Source organism: Lathyrus oleraceus, chromosome 7 (assembly GCF_024323335.1).
Source record: "Lathyrus oleraceus cultivar Zhongwan6 chromosome 7, CAAS_Psat_ZW6_1.0, whole genome shotgun sequence".
NCBI classification, from domain to species: Eukaryota; Viridiplantae; Streptophyta; class Magnoliopsida; order Fabales; family Fabaceae; genus Lathyrus; species Lathyrus oleraceus.
Genome location: NC_066585.1, coordinates 151,634,231 through 151,646,169, shown reverse-complemented (window position 1 = coordinate 151,646,169; position 11,939 = coordinate 151,634,231).

Sequence of the window (11,939 nt, the reverse complement as noted above, 5' to 3'; positions counted from 1 at the left end):
CTCGATGGACTTACATCAGCTTCCAAGCACACAACAGGACAAAACAAAGACACGGGCGCCCGGAGAGATCTGCTCATCTCCTGCCTACGTACCTCATCTGGTATGAGGATCAGGGCGACGTAGTTCCCCTACGCAGGGATAAAGGACTAGCCTAACCAGATAACAGAGGGAGACACAACTCTAGGGAGACTACGACTCGAGCCTAGATGTTGTCATGCAAAATCAACCCTAAGTTAAGGTTTCTAGCTAACTGGCACAGGGAGCCAGCCTATCCTAGTCATGACTTGCACAGGGAGCAAGCCACACACACACTTAACTTGCACAGGAAGCAAGCCAAGCAAAACCTAACTTGCACAGGAAGCAAGTCTAAACTAACCCTAACTTGCACAGGAAGCAAGTCAAACAATCCTAACTTGCACAGGAAGCAAGTCAAACAATCCTACAAGCACAGATAGCACACACTATACACAAGCAAGTGGCTCAAACAAGGGTTAGGTTTTAGTCGAGGGGTCATATCAACCTCAACAAACAAACCTCTGGAACTGGGTGAATGTGCTCTTAACCTTGCCATTGAGGGGCTAAGGTGAAGCAGATGAAAGGTGAGTGAAGATAAGACTTCACAGCTCTTATCCCTGGCCGGGGAGAGCTCAAGACAAGAATGTGTGGGTTCAGAAAGTGGGAACCCTTCTACACATTTGATACTGACTCAACTGTACAATTGCACAAGATCTTGGGTTTTTATCTGTAATGCATCAACACAGTGGTGTGAGCAAAACAGAAGACACACTGAATAGCAGGGGATAGGTTGCTTATCCCTTGGTTCTGCCAATTGCCTCTTCACTTAGGAGGTCTTTGACTCTATGCAAGGACAAAATTAAACACACACAAACATGGCCTCTTAAGGAGGACTTCAGACAGTTGCCTGGCCAAGTAACAGGCCAGGTCTTCCAGACTACATGAAGTTAGGAAGTTATACCTCAATGCAAATTGCTTATACAAGCAAAGCAAAGCAAAAGTTCACAAGGAACTGAGCAACTAAAAGCACCTGAAATAGTCAAGCAGACATTAGTATGCAACTTCAAACAAAGCAAAAGGAAACAGAAGTCAACAGTCAGTCAGAAGCAAATGAATGTGCAAGGCACAAAGCTTAAGGCTTGAGAGCCAAGCCACCTACAAAACAAATAGGTTAGTCATGATAAAACAAGCAAACCCAACCAATTTGTATTGGTCTCATTGGTCATTTGTTGGTCAACCTGAAAACATGAGCTCAAAGGTGAGTAACAGGACCACTAGGGCAAACCTAGGGTAAAAAATGAATGAGAAAGCCAAAACAGCAAGCAATGTCTAATCAAAATCAAATTCAAACATTTAGGAAGCAAACCCAATTGGTTTCATGTTCATATCATGCATCATCATCATTTCATAAGCAAAAGAAATCAAAGCATGCCAAATGAGAGCTCATAGAAGTCAACAGCAAGACTTGCATCAAAACCAATCTTAAACATTTCCAAAAATCACCAAATAAATCATGGTCAATCACAATCCATAGCATGGTATGCATGTCAAATTTCATCTCATTTGGACAAGTGGAAGGCAGTCAATGAAAATCAGAAAATCAAAGCAATTTTGAACATGCTCAAAGAAGTCAACCAAACATGCATCAACTTAGAAAAATCATAAATCAGTGATAACATATGAGAAATGAATGGGACTAAAACCATGGCAAAGATGAGGATGTCTAGTTATCTCATGTAAAATTTCATATCCATCTAATAAAGTATGAGAATTTCACAAATGAAATGGGAACATGTGTCACAAAAAGTCAACATTTGACTAAGCAGGGGAGAAAATCCCAAACAATTAGGAAATGCCACAAATAATTCCAAGAAAATTCACATGTAAACTAGACATACAAGAGTAGGTTCATGCAAAAAATCAATTCATTTGGAGGTCAAGAAGCATGGATACAAAAATCATGAAGTTGCACATCAATGGTGTGACACAAATTGTCACACCCTAATTCAAAAAATCATATCTCACAAACCAGCAATGATAAATTCACAAACTCTACACCAAAATCACCATGAGTGTGTCTAGTTTGAGCACAAAAAATTTGGGAGCCATTGGATAAAGTATCATCATTTCACAAATGTTTTGGCAAAGTGTACAAAATATGCATACATGTCACAAACCCTCATACCAATTAAAATCCATTGATCACAAAAATCTGGAAAAATCATGATAAAAAACTAGAGATCATGATGAACACAACACAAAAAATCCCATTGAATTTGGATTAAAAATGAACAAGTTATGGATTTTACAAGATTGGTGATCAAATGAAATAAAAAATTGCAAAACAACATGGATTAATGGGTCAATTAGGGCACGGTGGCAAACTTGTAAATAAGTCCACCACTAAACAAAACGCAGCGTTTTGGCTGCTGAAACGAAATAATTTCATTGGTCCGTGTGGACCAAAGCCATGCCACGCGCGAATAAGACAAGAAAATCTGGGCAGCTTCAAGGTTTTGCGCGCACAGCAAGCTTCATCTCTTTCACTCACTCATGAAATTTCGAAATGCCCAGAAACATAGATTGAGGATACCAACGTGACCGTCAAGCCATGTACATACATAATCCAACCTCAATAACCATTAAATCGTGCTAAACAAAAAGTAACGAGCAAGAACAAGTTTCATCACCAAACTTCAACATAGCATAACTTCATGAACATCCAACCATTTCAAAAAGCAAAATCATCATGAAGCTCAGCATGGAGAGATCTTTTAAAAGCATGTATTGATTTAACAAATGGTGATACTCGAAAACTTACCAAATCAGCAAGGCAATGGTGATACAGTTGTTTTTTTGTGACTTTGACTCAAAACAGGTGAAGCCATGTCTTCCAAATGATGATTGGTGAGGAAAGCTTGGTTCAGGAGAGCTTGAAAAAGTCTAGAACTCGAACTGCCATGGAAGGGTGGCTGCTGAAAACAGTTGGGAAAACCTCCTTCCAGTTGGAGAGAAATGGTTGTAATGTGCTCACAAGGTTGTTTGAATGATGCAGCAACAAGGTCCAGATCGTGGCCTATGGAGTTTTTTGCAGTTTTTGAAAAAATGATCAAAGTGAGGTTTTTAGAGAATGAAAGGATTTCTGTGTTGGATGTTGGCTTTTGCTGCTCTTAGGGTTTGTTTTTTGACAGAAAATGATATTTAGATCCTTCTGTTTTCATGTTGCTTGTTGTTTTGAACAGAACTTTTAATTTGGTGAAAATGCCAAATGAGAGAGAGTGAGGATTTTCTGTGGTTAGAGGCTGCCATTACTAGTGTTTTCCCATGATAGAAAATGATCATAACATCTGCTGTTTTCTAGTACAAAGCATGGTTCATGGATATGTGGGATAGGTTTGGTGAAAATTGTACTTCCTTTCCAAATTTCAAGCAAACTAGCATGGGCTGTATGTACTGCATAAAATGACCTTGCAACATGTCTCAAATGCATTTTCAGATCATATTTGGATAGTAGGAATGGTTAGAAATGAGTATTTCAAAAAGTCACTTTTCACCCTTACTTAAAATTAATTCAAGTAGGTTCAAAAATGCCATTTTTATTGGTGAAGTTTTGGCACATGAAAGTTACATTTTTGGAAAGAGGGGATCAAATGTGACTTGTAGGAAAAAACCCCACCCAAATTGGCCAAATGGTTTGAGAGATATGGCCTTTTGAAGTTCAAGAATTTCTGAAAATGATTTGATCATAACTTGCCAACCATACATGGGAATTGAGTGTTCTTGGACTTTTTGGAAATGGGAGAACAAGATCTTCAACTTTCATGTTGGGCAAAAATTCATTTGAAGCTTGTATCATGATGTAAGTTTGAGGATCAAGACTTTCCATTTTTGGTAAGTTTCAGTTACAGGTCCAGTTTCCATTTTTGGAAATTTCTGATCTGGCTTCAAATTCTTCCATGATGGTGTTTGACATGATATATGAGGCCTATTTGGACATGAATGAGCTCTCTCAAACCAAATCCATCCATCAAAACCATAAAATCAGACACAGTTGACCAAGTTTGACTTTTTAGGGTTTCTGGCTGACTGTGCATCGACTGATGACCTCTGAACATCCAATCTTTGACCTAAACACTTCAAATGGATCCCCAAGTCATGTGAACATGTTGGACCAACCCTAGGGCCTTGGCTCCTTGGGAATTGTGCTTGCTTGCTTGACTGACTGATCTCCTGATCAGTTTGACCTAATTCCTTGATTGGCTTGCACTTGAGGCAAAAGAGGCAATGCAATGCTATGCAATGGGCCATGATATGCTATGTCCTAATATGAAAATGTATGTACAATGATGGGTGCAAATTTGAGGTGGTACACAAGTGGACTATTTTTCCTGTATAGTAATAATGAGGAAGGTTCCCTGAATGTCGATCTCGAGGACTACTCGCAAATGTTGAGTTAGAATTTTTGTCAATTAAACAAAAACTTGTGTTGGGAGTTTAAGATTCAAATTTATAAAAGTAATTGTAAATAAAATAAATAATATTGTAAAAGGGTTTCCAAGGTAAAGGAACATGCCAGAGAAGGTGTGTAATTTGTCCTTGTAATAACTTTGAGTCACTATTGCATCAAGAAATATGAATTAATTACTGTCAATTCTCAAGGGTATTTTCTCCCAAGGCCTTGGTAAGAAAAGCTTTAATCATTAAGCCCTGATCTCTATGTCCATAGAAAACTACCGGTGAAATTAAGCCTTAATATATCGAGAATAATCTGGTTCATACTAGGTATCCCTAGTCCTAGGTGATATCTACTGCAGAATCATTTTATGAAAGCATTATCAATGGCGGTCCAACCTAATTGATAGTCATAAAACAATCTCAATTGTTTCAAAAGAGAAAGCATTAAACACATTAAAAGATTATGGTAATTCTGAAAAATAATATTGTCATTGCAAATGTAAACTGAAAGTCATAACAAATTCAGATCAGGGACACCCCCTAGCATTAGGGGGGTTATATACTCATAATATTCAAGAAAATTAAAATGTAAAACAGAGATATTACAAGTATTCAGATGAACTTTAATCTTCAATTGCTTCCGCTCATGAAACGTAGCGTTTCTCCCAAAACATTGATTTCTCTAATTCTGAATCGTCTTAATTCTTGTTCTCTGCCCAAGGTCCCTTCTTCTTTGAAAATTATCCCTCTTATAGACAAGTCCTTCTTTCTTCAAACAGATCTACAAAAGTCCATCAGATTCGTCTTACAATTGACCAAACTTCCCCTCACTTAGGAATGATGCAAAAAAGTTAAAATTGGGCTTCTTCCATGCATGCCTGCTACAACCCATAGCCTATTCTACGGGTGGCTGTAGCGGGCCACTATTTTAGAAGTATGATGACAGGTCCCCTGCTACGGGCCAAATCAGGTGCTATGGGTGACTGTAGTAGGCCAATGTTTTGCTGAAAGTTCTCTGTGTCTTCAGGGTTTACTGCTACGGCCAGTATCAGGTGCTACAGGTGTCCGTAGCAGGCCTAATGAACCATGAAATCTTCTTTCAGATTCTGTTCACTTCTCCTTATTTTTTACATTCAACCCTTCTTGATTACCTGATTGAATCTGAAACACAGAACATGCACACACCCAAAGCATAAAATGCGACAAAAAATAGAAATGAAATTAATAATGATGCAACAGTAATATAAGTTATCGGTGACGAAAATAGACTCAACAACACATTAATTAAAACAAAGTAATACAAATTACATGAATTCTCACTAAATAAGTGACAAAAATACATAGCATAAATGGTGACTGATCACTCGTGCGAGTAAGAGAAGAAGAGTTGAAAGGATTGAGCTGAAAACAACTGAAAAGGTGACTCAAAAGAGGAAAATTGTGTCATCTAGTGACTCAGGGTCAAATTCTGAAGATGATGTCCTGGACATCATAACCACCTCAAGGAGAAGGATTGATGGAAAGAAAGTTCATTTGAATTTTCCTGATTCTCCTCTAGATAATGTTTGATTCCATTATGTAGAAAATGTTTAAAAGTCCAATTTTGTGTGTCAAAGAAGAATTGATGAATAATTCATGATGCTCCTTTGGTATTGAAGATTTAAAATGCAAGAAGATAGTTGAATTGCTAAAAGAGGTTGGGTTGATGAAGAATGTCATTGAGCTTGAGCCATGCTCTAAAAAATTGGTCCAAGAACTTATTGTAAAACTCTCTGCTGAAATGGAAAATGGATATAGTCAAGAGTATATGAAAGTGTTTGTTAGAGGTAAATGTATTAAGTTCTCCCTAAAAGTTATCAATCCATATCCGGACAGAAGAAAGTTTGCGCTTTCTCAAAACATCCCTTCTTTGGATCAGATTGATATGGAGATTACTAGTGGGAAAGTGAAGAAATGGCCTAAGAAAAGTGGTATTCCCACAGGGAGCCTAACTGTGATATGCCATGCTGAACAAAATTCGTACAACAAACTGGGCACCTATAAATCACAAAGCTAGCATTGCCTTAACATTGGCCAAGCTGATTTTCCAAATAGGAACTAAAGCCAAAATAAACTTCGGAGAACTTGTGTTTGAATAGACAATGAGGCATGTTGAATCATTTGTTATAAAGCTTCCAATTGGTTTTCTTTGCATGACCTCTAGGATCATCCTGAAACATCACCCTGATATTATGAATCAAGGTGATGTTAAGAAGAAAAAGGGTATGCCCTTAACTTTTGATAGCAAATTGTTTATGGGGACACATGTCCAAGACAATGTGGTTGCTACCATGTCCATACTACTGATGGGAGTTCTTCTCCCAAATCCAAATCCTTGAGAAAAGATGTGTTGTCTAAGCTTATGGAATCATCTCAAGCTCTTCAAGAGAATATCACTAATAGTACCTTTAGGAAAAAAAGATAGCTAAGGTAATCAAAATGCTGACAAAAGAAAAGGATGTTGAGGACGCATAAAAGGTTAATATAGAACATGAAGAAACCTATGAATTGAGACTCATTCCTGCCTCATTCATGATTAACACTTCTTAACAAGCATCAAAGATTCAAGGTTTATTGTTGGTAGAAACCAAGGTTTAACTTGGAGTTTATGGTATTGCATATCATACGGGATTGAAACCCTAATTCTTGACTTTTCTCTTATGGGATATTGTGTTTGACCTTTTGAGTAAATGACTTGACTTTTGAACCCTAATTATGGGCCCATGGTTTGAGATGTTGCTTGTGGAGCTTTGTAATTTGTTTGAAACCCTAATTAGGGATTGTTGGTGCTTGAGTGCCATGATGGTTGACTTTTGGATTTGTGATTAATCAAAACCCTAGTTGTTAGATGCTTGAGACCTTAAGGCTTGGATCTTGGAGTTCAGTCAATGTTAAACCCTAGTTTTTGGTTTTGAGATTTGTGAATCTTATGTCTTGCTTTGGGGGAGTGAAAACCCTAGTCTGGTTCATGGCATTGGTGGATTACCTGTGTTGATTATTCACTTGGTTTAAGGCTCTTAGTTGTTGCTTGGCGCTTTGATCTTTGGCCTGGCTAAACCCCAACCCTTGGTGCCTTGTGATGGGTTTAGAGGCATGCTTACACTCATGAGTCATGACATGATCATTAAACTTCATTATCATTCACTCATCCAAGTCATCTGTGTCCATTTGGTAGTATTAAACTGGGAAGTTTGGGCAAGTTGAATTCTATTGGTTCATCTTTCCATTTGAACATTCATTTTTAATCAGAGAAGTCCGTTTCACCATCTTTTTACATCAGTTGCCTTTTGGTCAGTTGTTGACTTTTTGATCAACCATTTAACCAAAGTCAACTTACCATGCTTTCGTCCATCAATCATTATGATCTTGTTCTTGTCATCCATCAACCACCTAAGTCAATTTCATTTAATCCATGATCTATTTTAAACAAAGACATCTTCATTTTTGTGCATGTTTGCATTTTAAAACCATTTTGTTCATGTTCATTTTAAATCTTTTTAAAGCCAATTAAAAAAAACATTACAATGTATAAACCTTTCAAGTCAATTCCACTTCCAATTCATTCAAGTTCATTCTACATGAACCAAATTCAAACATATTGCATTCATTTTCATTTCAATTACAATCATTAAACCAAATACTTTCAATTTCCATTCACATTAAATACACAATTTTAAACCACTATTCTAATAACACCTTAAGTCCATTTACAACCAAAGTCAAAATTGCATTTCTATCCAAAGGTTTCATTGATCCTATTTTATTAATCCACATTTCTATTGCCAAACATCAACCATTTTATCCAAGTACCACATACATCCAATTCATTTTCTTTTCATCCAAAAAAACATTTAAATTTCAATCATTTTTACAACACGTTTCATGTTCAACCAAGTTACAATACCAACTTCACATTACATACATAACTATAATATGACCTAATGGAAGATTCCATGCAATACATAGACCATTCAAAGCCATTCCCATAAATCCAAAACACCCCTTACATAATCCAATTTCAACCACTAATTACAATTTCAAATCAAATTCCATGTACATTTCAAACCAATTTAAGTCACAATCTCAAACCATAATACAATTACATCAACTACATGACCAAATGGCTTCGAAATCTAGCCTAAACCCTTACACTATCACTAAACTAACATGACCAAATAACCTACAACCTTTAAACCTCCTGCAACTAGTGAGCCTTTCAAGGCCAAACCATCTCTACTCATGGTAAGCGTGCACTTTACAAACTAGCAGCAACATTAAATCCATGACATTCCACCATATTCCAAGAATTCCCATTCATTGCAATAATATACATTCACGAGAATTAACAATGCCAACCTGTAGTAAATTGAGCAGTAAGCATGGCATAAACTACTCCTGCATAATTCAAGCCATGTCAATAACTCACAACAACTCACTTTGCAGCAACCAATAAACTACCAAAACTAACCTAGCATAGTATATGTCATCGTGTATAATGAAGTTCACTAACAGAACATTCTCATTTTAAAAATAAATTTCTTTTTTTACTGAATTTAAGTTTAACACAAGTCCATTCACTAACATAATTCAGCACTAACTACAACATTCATCAGCTAACAGAATAAATGGCAACAGAACGTTTAATTGAAGTAATAATAGAAATTCACTAACCGCATCTCTCATAAAAAAACTAACCAATAACTTACAATCAGCTATTAACAAGCATCTGAGTTTCATTATTCATTCCATTTCAATTTGAATTTCCAACTAACATTTTCATTTGTAACTGACAATTGAATTTCAGGAGAATTAAATGTGAATTTCAAAACAGATTTTGAATTCTATATATTCATTCCATACTTCACAAATAACATAATTCATAGAATCCAGATTTCGCATAACAGAAATTCACATTCACGCTTCATAGTGTAGAATCGGCGTTTTTTTCACAACAATTTTTTTCCCTCACGTTTCACTTAATTCAACCGAGGAACCCACCGCAAATCCCAGAACCACTTCCCTGGTGGTATAAACCTGAGCTCCGTTGTGCTTTTCAATAAGGAGTACCTGAACACGATATTGAAAACGGCTATTCATTGAAGTACAAAGTTCAAAAGCTTATGAAGAGTGATATGATGTCCTTTAAGGACCGCGCGCCAAATGTTAAAGCAAACCCTTTGCCCGCTCATGGGAATTCTTCAATAAATATGATGGACGATTGTCCTAAAGAATTCATGGTTTAGGACGTTCGGTTTATCCGAAGATCCTTGGTGCAGATGCATAAAGATATCTGTATGGTGAGTGACTGTGAACATGACCATGAGGGTTGTGTTGTTTGTAGTGTGAACCCAAGATGGTGTGTTGTAGTGAAAAGGGACATCCAACGTCTGATGGATGAAGGCATGATTCAAATTGTTCAATTTCGTCATGTAGATGACGGCGTCAATGTCATAGTGCCCGTTTTCAAACAACAAGAGCGGTTGGTAATTCAAGATGACACCGACAACAATAATAATGTCATGTCAAAGATCAATATCGCCGTTGGTAATACGGTTAGCGGGCCTAGTCCCGTATTCATCTGATAAGGTTGTACCGTACCAGTACAATGCTACAATGATAAAGAATGACCAAGAGGTCCTGTTACCTACGACTAGTTCAGTAGTGAACATTGATGATGTTACGAAGGTGGCCCATAGTGGTCGAGTGTTTGGGCTGGTGTTCCCAGAAAACAAAGAAGAAACGATTGTTGGTAAGAAGATGGGGGTGCCTAATGTAGATCCGGTTGATTGTTCAAAAGATAAGTCTGGTGTATCCAGCAAATTGAAAGCCAATGATTATGATGAGGTACTCCGATTGATAAAGAGGAGCGAGTTTAATGTGGTTGAGCATCTGCTCCAAATCCCCTCAAAAATCTCAGTGTTGTCTTTGCTGATGAATTTCGAAGCGCACAGAGAAGCACTACATAGAGTTCTTGAGCAAGCATACGTAGAGCATGAAGTTACTGTGGATCAGTTTGATCACATCGTGACTAACATCACTTCTTGCAATAATCTGAGCTTCTGCGACGAAGAACTCCCTGAGGAGGGAAGAAATCATAACCTAGCTTTACATATTTCAATGAACTGTAAGGAAGATGCTTTGTCAAACGTGCTTGCTGACACCGGGTCTTCGCTGAATGTGCTTCCAAAGTCAACTTTGTCAAAGCTATCTTACCAAGGAGCGTCTATGAGGTATAGTGGTGTAATTGTCAAAGCTTTTGATGGTTCGCGCAAGACAATAATTGGTGAAGTGGACCTTCCAGTCAAGATAGGTCCGAGTGATTTTCAGATTACTTTTCAAGTAATGGATATCCACCCAGCCTACAACTGTTTATTGGGAAGGCCATGGATTCATGAGGCAAAGGCTGTTACCTCCACTCTGTATCAGAAATTGAAATTTGTCAAGAATGGCAAGCTTGTGATTGTTGGAGGAGAGAAGGTGTTGTTGGTTAGCCATTTGTCATCTTTCTCTTATATTGAAGCTGGGGATGAGGTTGGAACTCTGTTCTAAGCCTTATCTATTGCTGCTGAAAAGAGAGTTGGGGTGTAACACCCTTCTAAAATACCCCAAATTTAAATTAAAACAACAAAATATAAATCAGAGTAGATATGCAATTAAGGGTGTCACACTTGACACTTCACACCATTCACCAAAATAGTTGGTCATGCTCATTTATTAATCAAAATAAAATATTGCACAATTCGCAGCGGATATGCAAACCATGTAACACATTACATGTAAAATTATTCAACAACCAAGTGAAAACAAGGTAAAACATCCCGTCCCGATGTTACATATACCAGAGCATGACCCACTAAGGAACTACACTAGACTTCAAGCACTAGCTTCTACTCAATCACTGCTCGTTACCTGAAACATAGTTGTAAGGGTGAGTTCCTCAATCGATATAACAAGCATTATAAAATATCATGTAATGCTAAGTAAATTAACACATTTCATCACCCTAATCATATCACACATTCAGCAACGGCCACATCAAATCAAAATCATAATCATACTCGCTCCAACACAAAACACACATATAATATTGGAATACATCCATTCATATTATACGCCATACATACATTATGCAATGAGACTCCATGCATGCGGTACCGACTATTCGTGAACACGTAGTTCAACCTCACCGATCAAACCCAGATACGGCTACCAAGCTCACTAGTCCCACTCATTTGAGACCTAGTGACTCACTCACTAATTCCTCACCATGGGAATTAGCTACCACCATAAAGGCCATGCTATGCACGCTAAATCACCTAGCATGCAAACATCAACAACAATCCACAACAACTCACTCACTAATTCCTCACCATGGGAATTAGCTACCACCATAAAGGCCATGCTATACACGCTAAATCACCTAGCATGCA